This window comes from Cyanistes caeruleus, chromosome 11, assembly GCF_971803275.1.
Source record: "Cyanistes caeruleus chromosome 11, bCyaCae1.hap1.1, whole genome shotgun sequence".
Classification (NCBI taxonomy): Eukaryota; Metazoa; Chordata; class Aves; order Passeriformes; family Paridae; genus Cyanistes; species Cyanistes caeruleus.
This window is the reverse complement of record NC_141711.1, coordinates 1,400,377-1,415,709: the sequence shown is the minus strand read 5'-3', so window position 1 is coordinate 1,415,709 and position 15,333 is coordinate 1,400,377. Positions and strand designations below refer to the sequence as shown.

The 15,333-nt window shown below is 53.7% G+C and overlaps 1 long non-coding RNA gene across 1 annotated transcript; it reads left to right on the top strand.

The window, feature by feature from the left end:
- The first annotated feature begins 2,482 nt into the window (after window positions 1-2,482).
- On the top strand, window positions 2,483-15,007 carry LOC147650937 (uncharacterized). Its single transcript, XR_015275045.1, has 3 exons — window positions 2,483-2,699; window positions 13,379-13,476; window positions 14,427-15,007. It is a non-coding gene; the product is annotated as an uncharacterized LOC147650937 (long non-coding RNA).
- Window positions 15,008-15,333: the final 326 nt, after the last annotated feature.

Below are 15,333 nucleotides of genomic sequence, written 5' to 3'. Positions count from 1 at the left end.
ATTTCTCTTTAGCAAGGAGACCTTTTCTATAGTGCTGCCTGTGTTAGAGACCTGTCCTGCAGCACACCCAGCTCCCTTCCCCCAGCCCCAGCAGTTCCAGGCTGGGATTTCTCTGGTTCCCACTGAGAGCGGTGTCAGAGTCCCTGTGTGGTGGGGAGGAAGCTGTGGGTCTCGTGGCTGTGCTCCCAGTGCAGGTGAACACCCTGCTGAGCCCTGCAATGATTCTCCAGTTTTCTTCTGCAGCCTCGTCCCCCTGAGCCTCTCTGGCTCCAAGGAGGGCAGGGAGCCACAGGCGCTGTGGGAGCTTTTCTGTGCACTAATGCAAATATGATCACTGATATAAGGATGGGTTTGTGCAGCTTTCAGCAGCTTTTGGAGAAGATTTGTGTTTCCTGCTGAGCTCTCTGGGTGCTGGGGCAGTGCTGGAGGCACCGCCTCACATTCTTGGAGATGCTTCAGGAACCGCTGGGCACCGGAGGGTCCATGGAAAAGGTGGATCATGGTCCTGGCACGCCCCAGCATGAGCTGGAGCTGTGCTGACACTCCCCACAGCTCGAATCTGTCCAGTCCCTCCAGGGCTGGCTGTCATTTTGGGTTCACCTGTTAAAAAGTGAGACTCAGACACCTTGTAAAATAGGATTGGTTTTGTCTGAACACGCACCCTTCCCTCTAAAGCTTCTTTGGAATCCTGTTTTACCATTAAAAACAGCTAAAATGAGAAAAAAATTTGCAGAGATATTTCAATATTAAACCAGGGCAATTTTCACTGTCTTTCCCCTCTTCTTAATTTTATTTAGAGCTGATGGGAACTGTTTGGAAGAAAGAGCTGGAAAAGTTAATCTTTGAATAGCAAACATCCCTGAAGGGAGAAAGGGGGGGAGAAAAAAAGGGAGAATGGTCCTTTCAAAGAATCATTGACCTAAATTGCACTTTAATGCACATACCACGCTGTCCACACCACCTACGTGTCTCCAGGAATCCTGCTCAATAACAAGCACTCAATGTTTAGTCATTTCCTGCAGCACGTTTGCAGGAGCCGGTGGCTCCGTGCGATCGCATGTGTCAGTGCTCGGCAGCTCCAACAGTTGCTTTCCATATCAGCAGCTGCTGGCTTCCATCTCCTGTTGGGAAAGGAGCCACGGCGAGCCCAGGTTAATGTTTCAGCCGCCTTCCAGCAGGAGCTCCAGCGAAGGCTGCGGTGACGCGCTGACACCAAACCCAAAACCCAAAACCTCGCCCCAAACCTGGGCTTCTCGGCTGGCTCTGGGAAATCCTGGCTGCAGAACCGGGCGGGCTGCACAGCAGGACACGGGTTTGTCCTTTCCCTAGCAGGGCTTTTAAGGAGGTTTTATTTTTGTGTTTATGAATCTGGCGAGTTTCTGGGCTGGGTGGCAGCGAGTCACACAGGGGGAAGCAGGGGCTGCTCCGGCCTGTGCAGCTCTGGCTCGCTCAGCCCCAGCTGCCTGCCAGGGATGCCAGGGTGCCCTGCCTGCTGCCAGCCCTGCCTTCCCACTCAGGGGCTGCTGCTCCTCACCCTCTGCTGCATGGGGGGCCAGAGCATCAGGAATTTACGCAGACTAGGACAAGAGGGAACGGTTTTTAAATGGTTTTTCCTCCCTAAAAAAGGGGAGATTAAATTAAATATTATGAAGAAATTCTTTCTTGTGAGGGGGGCAGAGCCTGGCACAGGTTTCTCAGAGAAGCTGTGGCTGCCTCATCCCTGGGAGTGTTCAAGGTTGGACAGGGCTTGGAGCAGGCTGGGGTAGTGGGAGGTGTCCCTGCCCATGGCACAGGGATGGAAAATGAAATGAGCTTTAAGGTCCCTTCCAACCCAAACCATCCTGCGATTCTAATGAATTTTATAGCCATTAGCTCAGCCTTTGCTCAGCCATGCAGGGGAGATGATCTTGCCCAGAGAGGTTTGCAGTTCATGCATTGCCCTTTCAGACAGGCACCAGAGCAGCTTTCTGCCCAAGGAATCGAGGGCTGGATCCTCTCACTTTTTTAAGTGTCTGCCTTCAAAATGGAGGCTGCTTCTCACTTGAAGTTCATGGGAACAGATGGCTGGATCTCAGAGACAGGAGTTGCAAGCTATAGGGTGTTTTTCACCACATGTCTTGCTAGTTTCCCTCTAAAAAAAAAGATCCGTGTGAGAACCCTCCCAACATGCCAGGCCAAATCTGACCGTCTGTTAAGTTCACTTTATATAATCTGTGTTTAGAACTGAGTGCCCTTTAAAGCACCCAGGGAGGGCTCCTCGCTGGGAGCTCCCGGAGCCCAGGGCGAGCAGCAGCTGCACAGCCACCCCTACCCAGAGCCCAGCAGCCTCTCTGCACAGATATTTGACTTTTAGCTCTGGAGGAGGGGGGAGCCTGCCCAAATCCCCTCTCCAGGGCTGCGTGGGGGTCTCGTGTGCGTGCTCGGGGCACAGGCAGGGCGGCTTGGCAGCGCGTGCGTCCCACGGGCACATCCAGCAGGAGAACACGCCGGGATCTCACAGCTCCAGGAGCAGCATATGCTCCGGGAGACCTCGCTACGTTGCATAAGCCTCCCATCCCAGGAGCTGGCTGAGCACAGCACATGAGTCAACAGCACAGCGAGACTTGTGCCGTGGGAGTCACACCTACTCTTGGCTGCAGAATTATCCAGAGAAGCAGAAGGTTAATAGGAACAAAATAAAGCCTAAGGAAGCCTTAAAGGTTAGTTACAGGATTTGATTCTGTTGGAAAGAGAAGGGAAAATGGGTCAAGCCAAGCAGGGTGATGCAAAGCCACGGTGTCTGTCTTCTCAGGAGCCAGTCCGGTTTGGATCGGTAAAAATGAGATCAATAAAACATTTGTATTTTCAAATTATCTGCTTCTGGAGAGCGCCATTGTTAATTACAGAAAGAAAAAGTCACTTCACCTATGCCAAAGAATGTGGAGTAAAGCTCCAGGATGCTCAAGAAATATTAACACTGCATGAAAGCAGTTCTGCAAGACAGGGAATGACTCCTCAAAATGTGTAAATACAGGCACAGCCTGTACCTGACCCGGAGCATCAGCACCACCAGCACAGTCCTTGGCTTTGCTTCTGCTCTGTAGATCAATGCTTCATCTCTAGATCATCATTTGATCTTGGGACAGTTTGGGAATCAGAACCAAAGCAGGAGCAGGTGTGTGGCACCTGAAACCCCTGAGCATCTCTGGTCCATGCAGAGCAGAGCTCGTGCTGCTGAGGAGGGACAGCCTGGCTGGGCTCCCCAGTTCTCACCAGTTTGACCCCAGTTTGATCTCTCAGTACCTGGGCCTGGCTGGTCTGCTGCAGTTTGCAGGTTGAGTCCCCACTCAGATCTGATCCAAATTCCCAACTGGGCTCTGGGGCAGGGTGGGAAATGGGGATGCCCTGAAAAGGTGAATTCACTGGATTTCAGCTTATAAAAATGCTCCATTGAATAAAATTTACCTTGACATTGAATCTCTACTGTAGGCTCATGTAAATGAGTTTGGTTTATTGCATTTGTATTTGTCCAGAATGCAGAGGGGCCTCTCTGGCCTCAGGAGAAGTGAAAGAGGGAATACAGAAAGTTGTGTTTAATTTCCAGGATGTTATCTCAGGGTTTTTTCCCCTAAAACAAGATTCCTGTGGCCAAAGTTGATACTGCAGACTTGCCTGCCTGAGCTTCACCTCAGTCCCAAATCCGTGCTGTGAAGATTGGGGATTACCAAGGTGGGAGTGGAAGCCCTTGGAGGCTCCGAGCTGCCCAGGAATTGTGTCCTTGCTGTGCTGGGTCCTGGCTGATGGCCACGTCCCAAGGTCTGAGTGGAGCACGTCCGTGGGGGAGGTGTTGGGCAACACAAGGGATGTTTCATCCCTCGCTCCCGGTGCTCTTGCAGAGGGAAAGATCGTCTTGTGACCGGGGCACAAGACCAGGAGTCAGGCGATGTGGGTTACTGCAGACTTGGATTTGCAATGGGAGTGCAGAGTCCTGACACCTCCAGAGGCACAGGCACTCTGGGAATGTGCAGGTTGCCTCTGCCACGGCGTATTTGGGGTCCTTTGCAATGGTCTTGTTGAGGACTAACTGCTCAAGGGATTTAGCAAAATAATTTTAGTGATGAGCTGTACTGTGATGGAGCCAAAGAACACTTGGTGGCCTTGGGGTGAAGTTTGGGGACAAGGCCCTCAGGATGGGTGGATGAGGGGAAATGGAGGGAGAGGATTTGGTGTGAATAGTCAGCGTTCACAGGCATCGCAAGTGAGAGGGCACTTGCAGGGTGCTTATCTCACCATCAAACCCTGCACTCCAGCTAGTGAAAGTCATTTCTCTCTCCTGAAGGTCCCAGAATCCCCTTTCCTGAAGCATGAATGTGGAATGCCCAGGGAGCCATCACTGTGAGTGAGCTGCTGGGGTCCTGCACACATGGAGAGCCCAGGGGGGGCCTCACATCCTGTCGGGGGCTGTTTGGGCTGGAGGTGTCACCCTGTCCCTCTCCCTGGCTCCAGCCGTGGTGGGAAGGGGACAACACACCTGGCCAAGCTTCTGTGCCATGCAGGGTCCCTCCACAGCCCCTGGGCACACACAGGACGTGCAGGTGTGCTCATCACCTGTGCTCCCACTCACACCCAGCTGAGGGGACCCAGCTCAGGTATTTGGGTGCAGAGCCCAAAGGGGTCCCCAGGAGAGCTGAGCACAGCCTGTGCTGCATCCCTGGCAACGAGCACGGGCTCTGAGCTCCATCCCTGCCACTCCCCCTGCATCTGCCATGGGTCCTGGCACAGGAGACTGCTCAGTTTTTCCTAAATCTGGCTGATCTGTCTCCCGGGAAATGGGAGTCAGCTTGCTCATGCTCCTGCTTGCATCAGTCCCAGAGTGGCAGGTGGGAAGTCAAAGTCCCTCTTTAGCTGGAGACACACAGAGGAGCTTTCATCCCCAAAATGTGAAAGGTTTGAAATGTTCATGGGGGGGAAAAAAGAATGTTTCCTTACAGGGGAAAAAAGGATAAAATTCAGTAAATCAGTTTGGCTCCTCTGTGCCTTCTTTCAGGTGCAGACCTGAGGAGCTGGAAAGAGGCAGAAAGGAGGGAGAAATGCCAGCTGAGAAGGTTCTGTGTGGTGTGTCCAGGTGGTGGGAGCCTGAGCAGAGGTCCCTGCTTGGCTATGGGCTCCCTCCCTGCACCCCTGGCTCCAAACCACTGGTCTTGTGATTCCTTTTTTTAAAAATTCTTATTATTTCAGTCCCATGATTCTGTTTTCACCATTCCTAATTCTTTGCCTTGGGGAAGGGAGGCAGGGAACAGCCCAGATTTGTACTGCTGTGGTTTTCTGGGTGTCGTGGGTCATAACATGACATTGAAGTGATGAGGCATTGCCAGCCTCCAAAATGCCAACCCCAAAAATCAGATTTTTGATGGAAGGGACATAATGCAGTTCTAACAAAGCTGTGGGTTTACTTCTATTCATTTCAGTATTTCACTTCTTTGCTTGCTTTACCCAAGCAGTGAAAATCCATCAGTCATGAGCCTCACAGCTGAACCCTGGTGTGGTGCCACTGCAGGGCAGGTGCTCAGACACCTTGGTGAGCACAGGAAGGTGCTTGGCCAAGGACAGGGAAAGATTAAATCCTGCCTTGTGCTGAGGTTCCAGAACTGAAGGGGTTGTATTATTTCTAGGTAATTTCAATGGCACTCAGAGATAGTTTCAAACTTACACAGGGTTTTTCATCCTAAAGAGTCCCAGAGCAGAGAATTCCATACAGAAACTGCATGGAGATAAAATATGGCAATGGAGCGATAGTGCCTGGCAGGAAAAGCAAAGAACAACCTTCTGTTTTGGATGCTGAGGGAGGGGAGCACCCAGCCAGGCAGCTCTGTGTGATATCTGTGTGATATCTGTGTGATATCTGTGCAGCCACACCACACACCCTCGTGAGAGACACGAGAACGAGCGCTGGCTCCCAAAGCCCAGCTGGGAGCTGGCCCAGCAGTGCCCTGTGCCCACCTGAGCCTGGTCCTGCTGGGACCTGTGAGCAGGCTGAGCTGGAACCCCCTGCCCTGAGTCACTGCTGTCCTGCTCAGCTGCCCTCAGGCCATGGCCATGGCAGGCTTCAGGGGCTTTCTGTGCCTTGCAGCTGGAAAGAAGCAAGAGTGGTGGATCATCAGTGTCCCATGGGGTGTGAGGTGTCTGTCACCTCCTGCCAGCCGTGGTGGCATCACCGTGGCTCTGTGGCAGCTCTCAGTGTCACACTGTGTGTGATTAAAGGTGTCCCTGAGCCAGCTGGGAGAGGTTCCCCAAATGGCTGCTTGTCCTGGGAGGGTGTGACGGAGGTCAGGCCTTCCTTTGGCCGCTGCGTCCCGTCCTTGGCTGGGAGCTGGTGGAGATTCCTGCTGTGGGAGTGCCAGGCCCGTGTGTCCATGCCCTCCTCACCAGGCATGGGTGCTCTGGCTTCCAGCTGTGAGCCCAGCGTGCTCTGGCAGGGGTGTCTGTGTGTGTGGGGAAGGTTTGGGGTGCACCCAGCTCCCCACAGAACTCCCCACAGGAGTGTCCCCGTGCAGGAGATCAGGGAGCGCCGTGTCCCTCGGCTCGGCCGCGGCCACCGGCGGTGCCGTGAGTGCTGGGTCACATCCCAGGGCTCTGAGGGACTCCAGAGGGAGCCTGCAGCTCTGCCACCCCCTGCTCATCTCCAAAACCCTCCCCACCACATTTCCCAACGAGACACAGAATGGAAACAGAAGCTCCTTGCCAGGGAATTTCCACCCCAAATCAGTAACATTTGAGTAGTGGGAACAAGCCGCCAAAAGAGTTGGGTTTTTTTTTTTGTTTTTGTTGTTGGTTTTTTTAATTTTGCTTTTCTGGAAAGCTGGCTGTGCGGATGTGTGATGTGGTGCTGGGTGTGGTGACCCCAGCACTGCACAAGGTCTTGCTCATAAGGGTTGCTAAGTGATGCCTAAAACGACAGCCATGGCCGGGGACAGGCGACAGCCCGAGGGCAGCTCGGGCTCCCAAATTGTTTTATGGCTAAGGGAGGTTTTGGAGTTTTCTTTGCAAACATAAAGAGAATTTATCTGTATTTTTAAATGCCATAAGAAAAACAAACCCCAAGATCTCTCACTAACTTTCTGAGGAAGTTACTTTCTGATGGAAATAGTTTGGTATCCAAAATACACAAGGCTCGGCGGCTCGGGGGAGGTCATGGCAGGCAGCTGCGCTGGTCCTGTTACTCAGTGCTCTGGGAGGGGGTTGCTGGAAGTCTGGAGGAGGTTTCACGATGGAAGATTGGGCTAAATAAAGGTCTTCCACCTCCATAATTCCGGCAGCTGCATTTCAGCAGAGGATCCAGTCACAGTGTGACACGGCGTCTCGGATGGAGGAGGGAGCCTCAAACCTCGCTCAGTCTGGGGGCAGCCAAAGTGATTAATGGAGCAGCCTCTGCTCAGGTGGGTTGTTCCTGAGGTCCCCATCCCTGAAGATTATCTGCGATGATCTGGTGAGCTGGCAGTGATAATACTCAGTTTTTATCCTATCTGTCCCTGGGAAGTGCCTCTTGCTGCACGTTAGCGCCGAGAGGGCTGGAGCCTGGCAAAGCCACCGCACCCGGATGTCCAGCCCAGCCCGTCATTTCCAGTGAAACTGGGGCTGTCAGGGGCATTCAGCCAGTCATGTCATGGTCTGGGCATCCTGACAGCCCCTGGCTGCTGCCTGGGAACAATACCACTGTTCCCAAGGGATGGCAAACCAAAATCAGGGTATTTTAGTATTTCCGATGAGTTTGTAAGGAGTAGCCAAAGTTGAAGGGCTCCAGACATCTGTTCATAGAGTCCTGGAATGGTTTGGGTTGGGAGGGACCTTAAAAACCATCCCATTCCACTCCCTGCCACACCTTCCACTATCCCAGGTTGCTCCAAGCCCTGTCCAAGCGTCCTCTGGACACTTCCAGGCATGGGGCAGCCACAGCTTCTCTGGGCACCCTGTGCCAGGGCCTCACCTCCCTCACAGGGAGGAATTTTTTCCTGATACCCAATCTGAATCTCTCCTCTTTTAAGTTTAAAACCATCCCCCTGTTGTGCTATCTCAACAGGCCCAGCAGAAGGGAGAATGTGGTGGGATGTTTCATTTCCCTGTGCAGCTCCTCATGCCTGGCTGCCTCGTTTAGCGACCAGTGGGGTCAGGAATGAGCCCCCACTGATGCCCTCGGCTCACCCCCATCCAGGCTGTGAGGCCAAGGGCACAGCAGGGGTTAATGAGGGTACTTGGGGAGAGGAAAGCCCATCTAGGGCGTAGGAGAGGTTGTTATTCCCATCAGGAGAAAGGGAGAGAGGGACAGCAGGCCAGGTCCCACCTTCTGGCTCAGCCTTCACAGGGAGTTGCTTGTGAGGCCAACTTCCTCTGGGAGGAAGAGAAAAAGAGCCATGGAAGCTGTCCAAACCCTCTGCTGAGAAAGAGGGTGAGGCCAGACAGGGCTGATTTGGGGCTTTATTTGGGTGTGCTTGGAATTGCCTGTGCCGGGGAAGCACCGGGAGCCACAGGACGCAGATAACCTGTGGGTGCTGCCGGCGCAGCGTGAATCACCCTCCCACACCTGCACAGCACACCTTGCTGCTGGCTGCAGGGGCAGCAGCCACTGCTAAACTGGGCTTTTTTTGGGATGTAAATAGGAAATGAGCTCTGCAGCTGAGCCTCCGCAGGCAGCGGGGTGCAGAGGGATCTGTGGGGCGGGAGGAGGCTCGGCCAGCACAGGCACTTCATTAATAAGCAAATATATGTGGCTCCATAGGGTTTGAATAACTCCTGGAAGCAAAGCAGTTTTGAGGGTTGAGTCCTTTGCCTGCTCTAAATGACTAAAAATAATTGTTTTTATTTCACTTCCAAAGTGACGGAGCCCACGCGTTTCCGCGCGGCACACCTGACTCGTCAGGAGGGAGCCTGGATGGCAGCGCTGGCTGTCCCTGGGGCTGGAGCCCACTGCTTGTTTTTCCAGGTGTTCGTGTGCCTGCACACCTTGCTGTGGTTGGGAAAAGGCTTGGAAAACCTGAAACCTGAAGCCTGTGGGAAGGAGCCATGAGGAAAAGGGATTGCTGAGGGTGACAGTGAGGGGCTCCAGCAGCTCTGGGACCAGGCAGGACTTGGCCTGTGGCTGCTGTCGTGACCAGGGGACCCTTTTCCATGACACTCTGTCACAGGGGGGTGATTCAGCAGCTTTCTAGAAACACAAGGATCTAAAAGAAGTAAAGAAGGAAGTTTTCCTTCTCTGTTTTCCTTCTCTGTTTTCCTTCTCTGTCTCATTCTGCATTAAGAAATAAAGCAACTTGGGTGCTCCCTTCAGGGAACAGGGAAATTTGGCACCAAAAAGCCCCTCCATCCCTTCCCACATCTCTGTACCACATGTCTCTGCTTCACTTCTCACTTGTTTTGACATCAAGTACTTTCCCCAAAAAATATTAGTCACAACTTTGGCTTCAACCAGCCAACTCTTAACCTTCCTCAAAGTGGTTTGCAAGGGGTGACGTTGGTAATGTGTGATGGAGATGGGTGGGCGGATTCAGTGTTTCTGGAAGGTTCTGCACCGAGGTTTGGGAGCCCTAAGGCTGCTTCCTGCTGCTGTAAGGGAATCCCAAAGGACCTGCCAGCAGAGCCCAGGAGCTTTGGTGGGTCCTTGGAATAACACAAACTGTGAGGCTGGAAAACCAGGCCATCTGGTGGGGGTGAGACTGTCAATGGAGGCTGAATGAGCCGAGGGATGAGTGCAGTGTAAAGCTGACTAATCTATGCTGAGGGGTGTCAAACTTGAACCAGCTGCCTGAAATCCTGGGTTTGGAGCAGTAACAGCTCCATCGAGCAGTTCAGCACCAAGAGGAGGGAAAACCCCAAGGGGCAGGTTGGGATCAGGTATGGATTCCTGAGAATTCCTGGGAAGGAAGGAGTGAGGGATGCTTGGGTTGGGCAGAGCTGTGAAATCGTGTTCCAGGCCTGCAGCAGCTGCACATGAGGAGCCTGCAGTGGCTGTGGGATCCAGGGTGAGCCCAGCCCTGTCTTCCCTGCGCTTCCTCAAGTAATTATCACACACCTTACACCCTAATGAGATCCTGCTCCATTTTCTCATCCCTCTGCTCCGTGGCTCTTCCCTCATGGCTGCTCCTTCAGAGCTCTTTGCAAACCCCATCTGCTAAAGGGCTTGGATTTTCTTTTTAAGAGGAGAAATCATTGGAAATTAGTAGTTTCTCTGTGCGTTATTATGCTTATAATCCTCTAATTTGGTAATGGGGCTGTAATCACAGCCGTGCAGGGTGAGGAGCAGAGCCAGCCCGGAAAGGTGCCCTGGGGATTCCCAGGCACAGCAGCCACAGCGTGCCCGGACAGAGCGTGATTCCACAGCAGGAAAGGCAGGGAGAGAGAGCACAGACCTCCCAGCACTCCCAGTGATGGAAAACCAGAGTCAAACACAGCTCATGGGTGAGGAGCCTGAAACAAGAGATGTCACCGTGGGCAGTGGCAGACCCTGTGCCCAGAGCCCGAGTCTGTGAACAGCAGCTGAGCTTGACGGCCCCATCCCTCCCCAAAAAGCCAAAGGAAAACAACAAATGCCGGTCCTCTGCCAGGAATACTTCCTGCTCAGGAATATTTTTCAAGGCAGGTGAGTTCCCAGGATGCAGAGGAAGGTGTGGGCTGTGAGTGAGGCCCTTCCAGCCCCAAATCCCAACCTGCTGCTCCTGTGGCTGCTGCCCAGCCCATTCCCACAGGATTTTCCCCCTTCCAACACTGTAGTGAGGCAAATTGGTGCAAACATGCAGCTTGCTGAGGGGAACGTGTGGTCGAGCCACACCTGTATAAAAAACCAGCCAGGACCTTCCAGATTGTTAGAGTGGAAAGATGAGGGGAGCTAACTGAGATCTGCAGAGCCTGGCTGTCCAAACCCACCCGTGCTGGGGGTGGTGGCTGCTCAGGGGACTGTTCATTCCCACATTCTGCATCCTGTGAAAGGTCTCCTGTTGTGCCACACTTCCTGCTGCAAGGTGCTGGACACAGGGACCTTGCTCTCAGCAGAGCTAAACCCTGAGCAAAGCCCTGGTGAGCAGCACGGGAAGGAGACTGGAGCAGGTCTGGCTGATGTTGGAGATGGGTTATATTCCAAATAATGCTGGAAGTCAGTCCCAGTGCAGGAGAGGTGGATGGGAGAGGTTCCCAGGGGCTTAAACCTCAGGCCTGATGGGCAATCTGGAATCAGGGAGGTCTTCACTCAGCACAGCTGGCGCAGACATCCAGGGAAAACCCTAAGCCTTGAGAACCAAGGGACTAGAAATGCAAAGCAGGGATGAAAATGATGAAAATGAGACAAAGTCACCACTTCCCAAAACCTTCACAGTGAAGGAAACACCTCCCACTGTCTGGAGGATCCATGGGAATATTACAATATTTGTTCCAAAAACATGACTGGGTGGATCCAGACTCACTGACGCAGACACAAGCAGCTAATTGAATTCATACGTAGGAACCCTGGACACCATCTGGCCTCAATAAAACGTGGGTCCAGAGCTGTTTCTTAGCAGATGGTTCCTCATTTTCATAATCTGAAATCAAAAGATCATTTTTCTATCTGGAGATCAAAGGCACTTAATGTCTCCTTGGTCGAGGGTTACAAAGCAAAACCTCTGTCCTCTGTTTTGGCATTTTGTGCGAGGCAGACGGGGGTTTTCCCCTGAAACCTCTGCTCAGGCTCTGGGCAACCACATCTGGGCAGCAGCTGCAGATGTTCACAGCTCTCCAGGGCTGGGCTTTATTTCCATGATAGGGATGTGCAGTTTATAAACTCAGAAGGGATAGCTGTAATAAGCTTGTGTGGCCATTTCTGTCTCCCCAGATGACTGCAGTATAGTCCATGTGAATATTTGGGGATGAAACGATTCCTTTTCCCTCAGAAGAAGAGCTCAGAGCCCTGGCTGAGCTGTCAGAGCCCACTCTGCAGCCCTGTGTGCGAGGCCAAGGAGGTGCCCACTCTGATGTGGTGGTTGGGGTGTTCTGTGCAGGGCCAGGAGCTGAACTCCAGGATCCTCGTGGCCCCTTCCAGCTTGGGATATCCCATGATTTTGTGATCCCTGTAGGAGACACCCCTGCAGAGGAATGAGACCAGCCTGGAGCACAGGAGGCTCAGGGGGAATTTCTGGCTCTGCACAAGTCCCTGCCAGGAGGGGACAGCCGGGGGGATTTGGGATCTGCTCCAGGGAACAGGGACAGGAGGAGAGGGAACGGCCTCAGGCTGGGCCAGGGGAGGCTCAGGATGGACAGAGCAGGAATTTCCCCATGGAAAGGGAGCTCAGGCCTTGGAATTGCCCAGGGAGGTTTGGAGTGTCCATCCCTGGAGGTACCCAAGGAAGGGAGGTGGCACTGAGGGCTCTGGGCTGGGGACAAGGTGGGGATGGGGCACAGCTGGGACTGGATGATCTCAGAGGTCTTTCCAGCCTCGGTGATTCTGGGATTCTGGGATTCTGGGCTCTCCTCGGCTGGTGCAGGTGGGCGAGCGCTCGCCCCCCCGGCGACGTCAGCGCCGCTCCGCCGGCAGCAGCGCAGGGGAGGAGAAGGGGGCGAGATGCGTTTCTGTGGAAAGTGCTTCCACACCCACCCAAAAGCCTCCGGGACAGACGTGATCTTTGCCACCTCAGAACGAGAGCTATGCGGTTACTCGGAGCAGGTCGTAACAAATTGAGTCCTGCTCACCAAGCTCATTTTGCAGCGGGTACCTGCGGGCTCAGGGCCGTTCTCATCGGGCCAGGTGGAAGCCAAGGCCCCCCCGTCCTGCCGAGCCTCTTTGCATCTCAAGCACCGATGCACGAGGGGAATATTTGCGCCGGGATCAGCTCCCAGAGGAGCCGCAGCTCTTCCCTGCCGTGCCTCCCGCAGTATGGAAATGATCCTCCCGGCAGACAGCTCGGTCCCACCTCGCTTCCCATTCACCTGGAGATGAAAGTGCTCCGGCTGCCGGTGTAGGCGGGGCAAAACTATTTAAAAACCTCATTAGAGAAAGTATTCGGGGAAGACAGCAACACCCTCAGTTGTGGTTTGCTCCAGGACTTCTCAGCCAGATCCCTGCTGATACAGAGGGAAGGGCACTATGAGAGACATTCCTGTCAAATACTACTCCTCCTAGGGATGCCTTGGGTGTCCTTTGCCTTTCTCTCTGTCCTGGTGAGCTGTGTTTTACCGAAACATGGGCACATTCCCCTCAGGTGCTGTTTGGAGGGCTGGAATCAAGGCTCTGTGTGGCACAGAGGGGTCCAGGAGCGATGTAGGAGGGTCCTGCTCCGTGCTGCAGGAACACAGCCAGCAGAGCCATGTGTAATCTTGATTAGGCAGAAATCCACCATGAATATTTCCTATTCCATTTAATTCCTGTTTGTGCTTATTTCAGCTGAATTTGCAGCAGGAGTAATGCCCAAGCCACATCTGGCTCGTGATGCACATGGGATCAGACCGGGACTTTGGGAGGAGGAGGATCTGGATTCAGAGGTTTGGCTTCTTATTTAGAAAATGACGGGTTGCATTCTCCCACGGCTGCTCCAGACTGCCCCAGAGCTCAATGATATTCCTGGCCAAGGGTTTTTTCAGTCTGCCTGACGAGGAAACAATGTCATGTGTATGGCTTGTCTGGCCTCGTGCACCTGCACTTCCCTTTCTTCTCTCTGCATCCCATTTATTCCGAGGGGCCAAATATTCATTAAGTCCTGATGAGCTGGAGTGCCAGGAATCCCTTCAAGATCTTCAAGACGATCCAGTGCCACCATCACCCCAGCACCACCATCACCCCCAAACCATGTTCCCCATCCCCAGCTCCTGGAGCACTTTCAGAGGTGCTGACCACCACGTCCCAGGCAGCGCTGCAGCCCCCAGCTCCCCACCCTGGCCTCCACACTCTCAGCTGTGCCCTTGCCCTGAGGAGCAGCCCCTGCTCAGCCCCTTGCTGATGGCATTTGCAGCTTGGACCAACTCCCCCTGACCCAGCCCTTGGGTCCCCCACAGCCCATGAGCAGGGAGACCACACAGACCTTGTCCCAAAGCCTTGAGCTGAGAGGCTGAGGTTTAACTCAACCGTGTCCTCATATGAACTGCAGGAGGAACACACTCCTGGGCTCTTCTTCTGCCTGTCCCAGCTTTATTTTATTATTATTTTTAGGGGTGGGTGTGTAATTTTTTTGACTCGATTAGCAAGTTGAGAATATTCTCTGTGTTAATGTTTGAGTCAGACATGAGGCAGTTCAGCCCCGTAGCTGTTGTTACCTGCATCCCCCGACAGAACAACATCTCCCCAGACTGGGAGCCTCAGTGCTGTGGATTCCTGCCGGGGTACGTGGGTGCCAGTGGAAAATAAATAACGTGGTATTTTCCAAGTGGCAGATCTGAAGGCACCCTGCTTTCCTTGCTTTGCATACTCACAGAGCACCATCCTCTCTGCTTCCCAGATCTGAAAGCCGAGGCAGAGACATCTGATGGGGCTCCAGCGCTGACTCACTGTTTGATGTGAGGCAGGGATGTGATCAGATCCCATTGTGCAGAGCATCCACCAGACAACGCCAGCAGCGGGAGGAGAAGTGATTCCTCATCCTCCCTGCCCCTCCAAACCCTGCTGTCACCCCTTGCTGTCCCCTGCCCCACCTGCAGCAGCCAGGATGTCACCTCTCAAATGGCTCCTGGGTCGTGGGCTCCCATCCCTGGAAGCGTCCAAGGCCAGGTTGGACTGGGCTTGGAGCAACCTGGGATGGTGGGAGGTGTCCCTGCCCATGGCAGGGGTGGAACTGGATAACTTGAAGGTCCCTTCCAAGCCAGCCCGTTCCATGAGTCCCTGATTCCGTGATTAGGCAGTGTGCAGGCAGAGCCGAGGCTGAGCAGCCCCGGGGTGTGCCGGCTCTGCACGCCCGGGGTTCTTTCTCACGAGATGGTGCAAGAGCCGGGGGGGAACTGGTTAAACAGCGTGAGCTGCCGGGGCTTGGCAGGGCAGGATGTCACCAGGAAGCCAGCATGTTTTATTAAACACGCTATCAAAGTGGGCTAAAGTCTCTTATTAATGTCCACAAATTTTGCCACTTCCAAATAGTTTCCACCTACATGTTCCTCCCACTGTTGCACTGGGTGCTGGCAAACATCTCTGCTCCAAGAGGGGAATGGCTTTCATTTGAATAGTCCTCGGGCGAGTTTCGCTGGGCGATGCCAGCGTCATTCCCGCAGCTCTCACGGGCCCCGCAGCGCTCCGGGGTCGCGCCGGAGGGAGCGCACAGAGACAGCACAGCTCTGCCTGTGTTTTCCCACTGCTTTATCCAGGCGCAGCCCATGGCAGCCTAAACCAGCGCACCGAAGCGGCGATGGATGCAC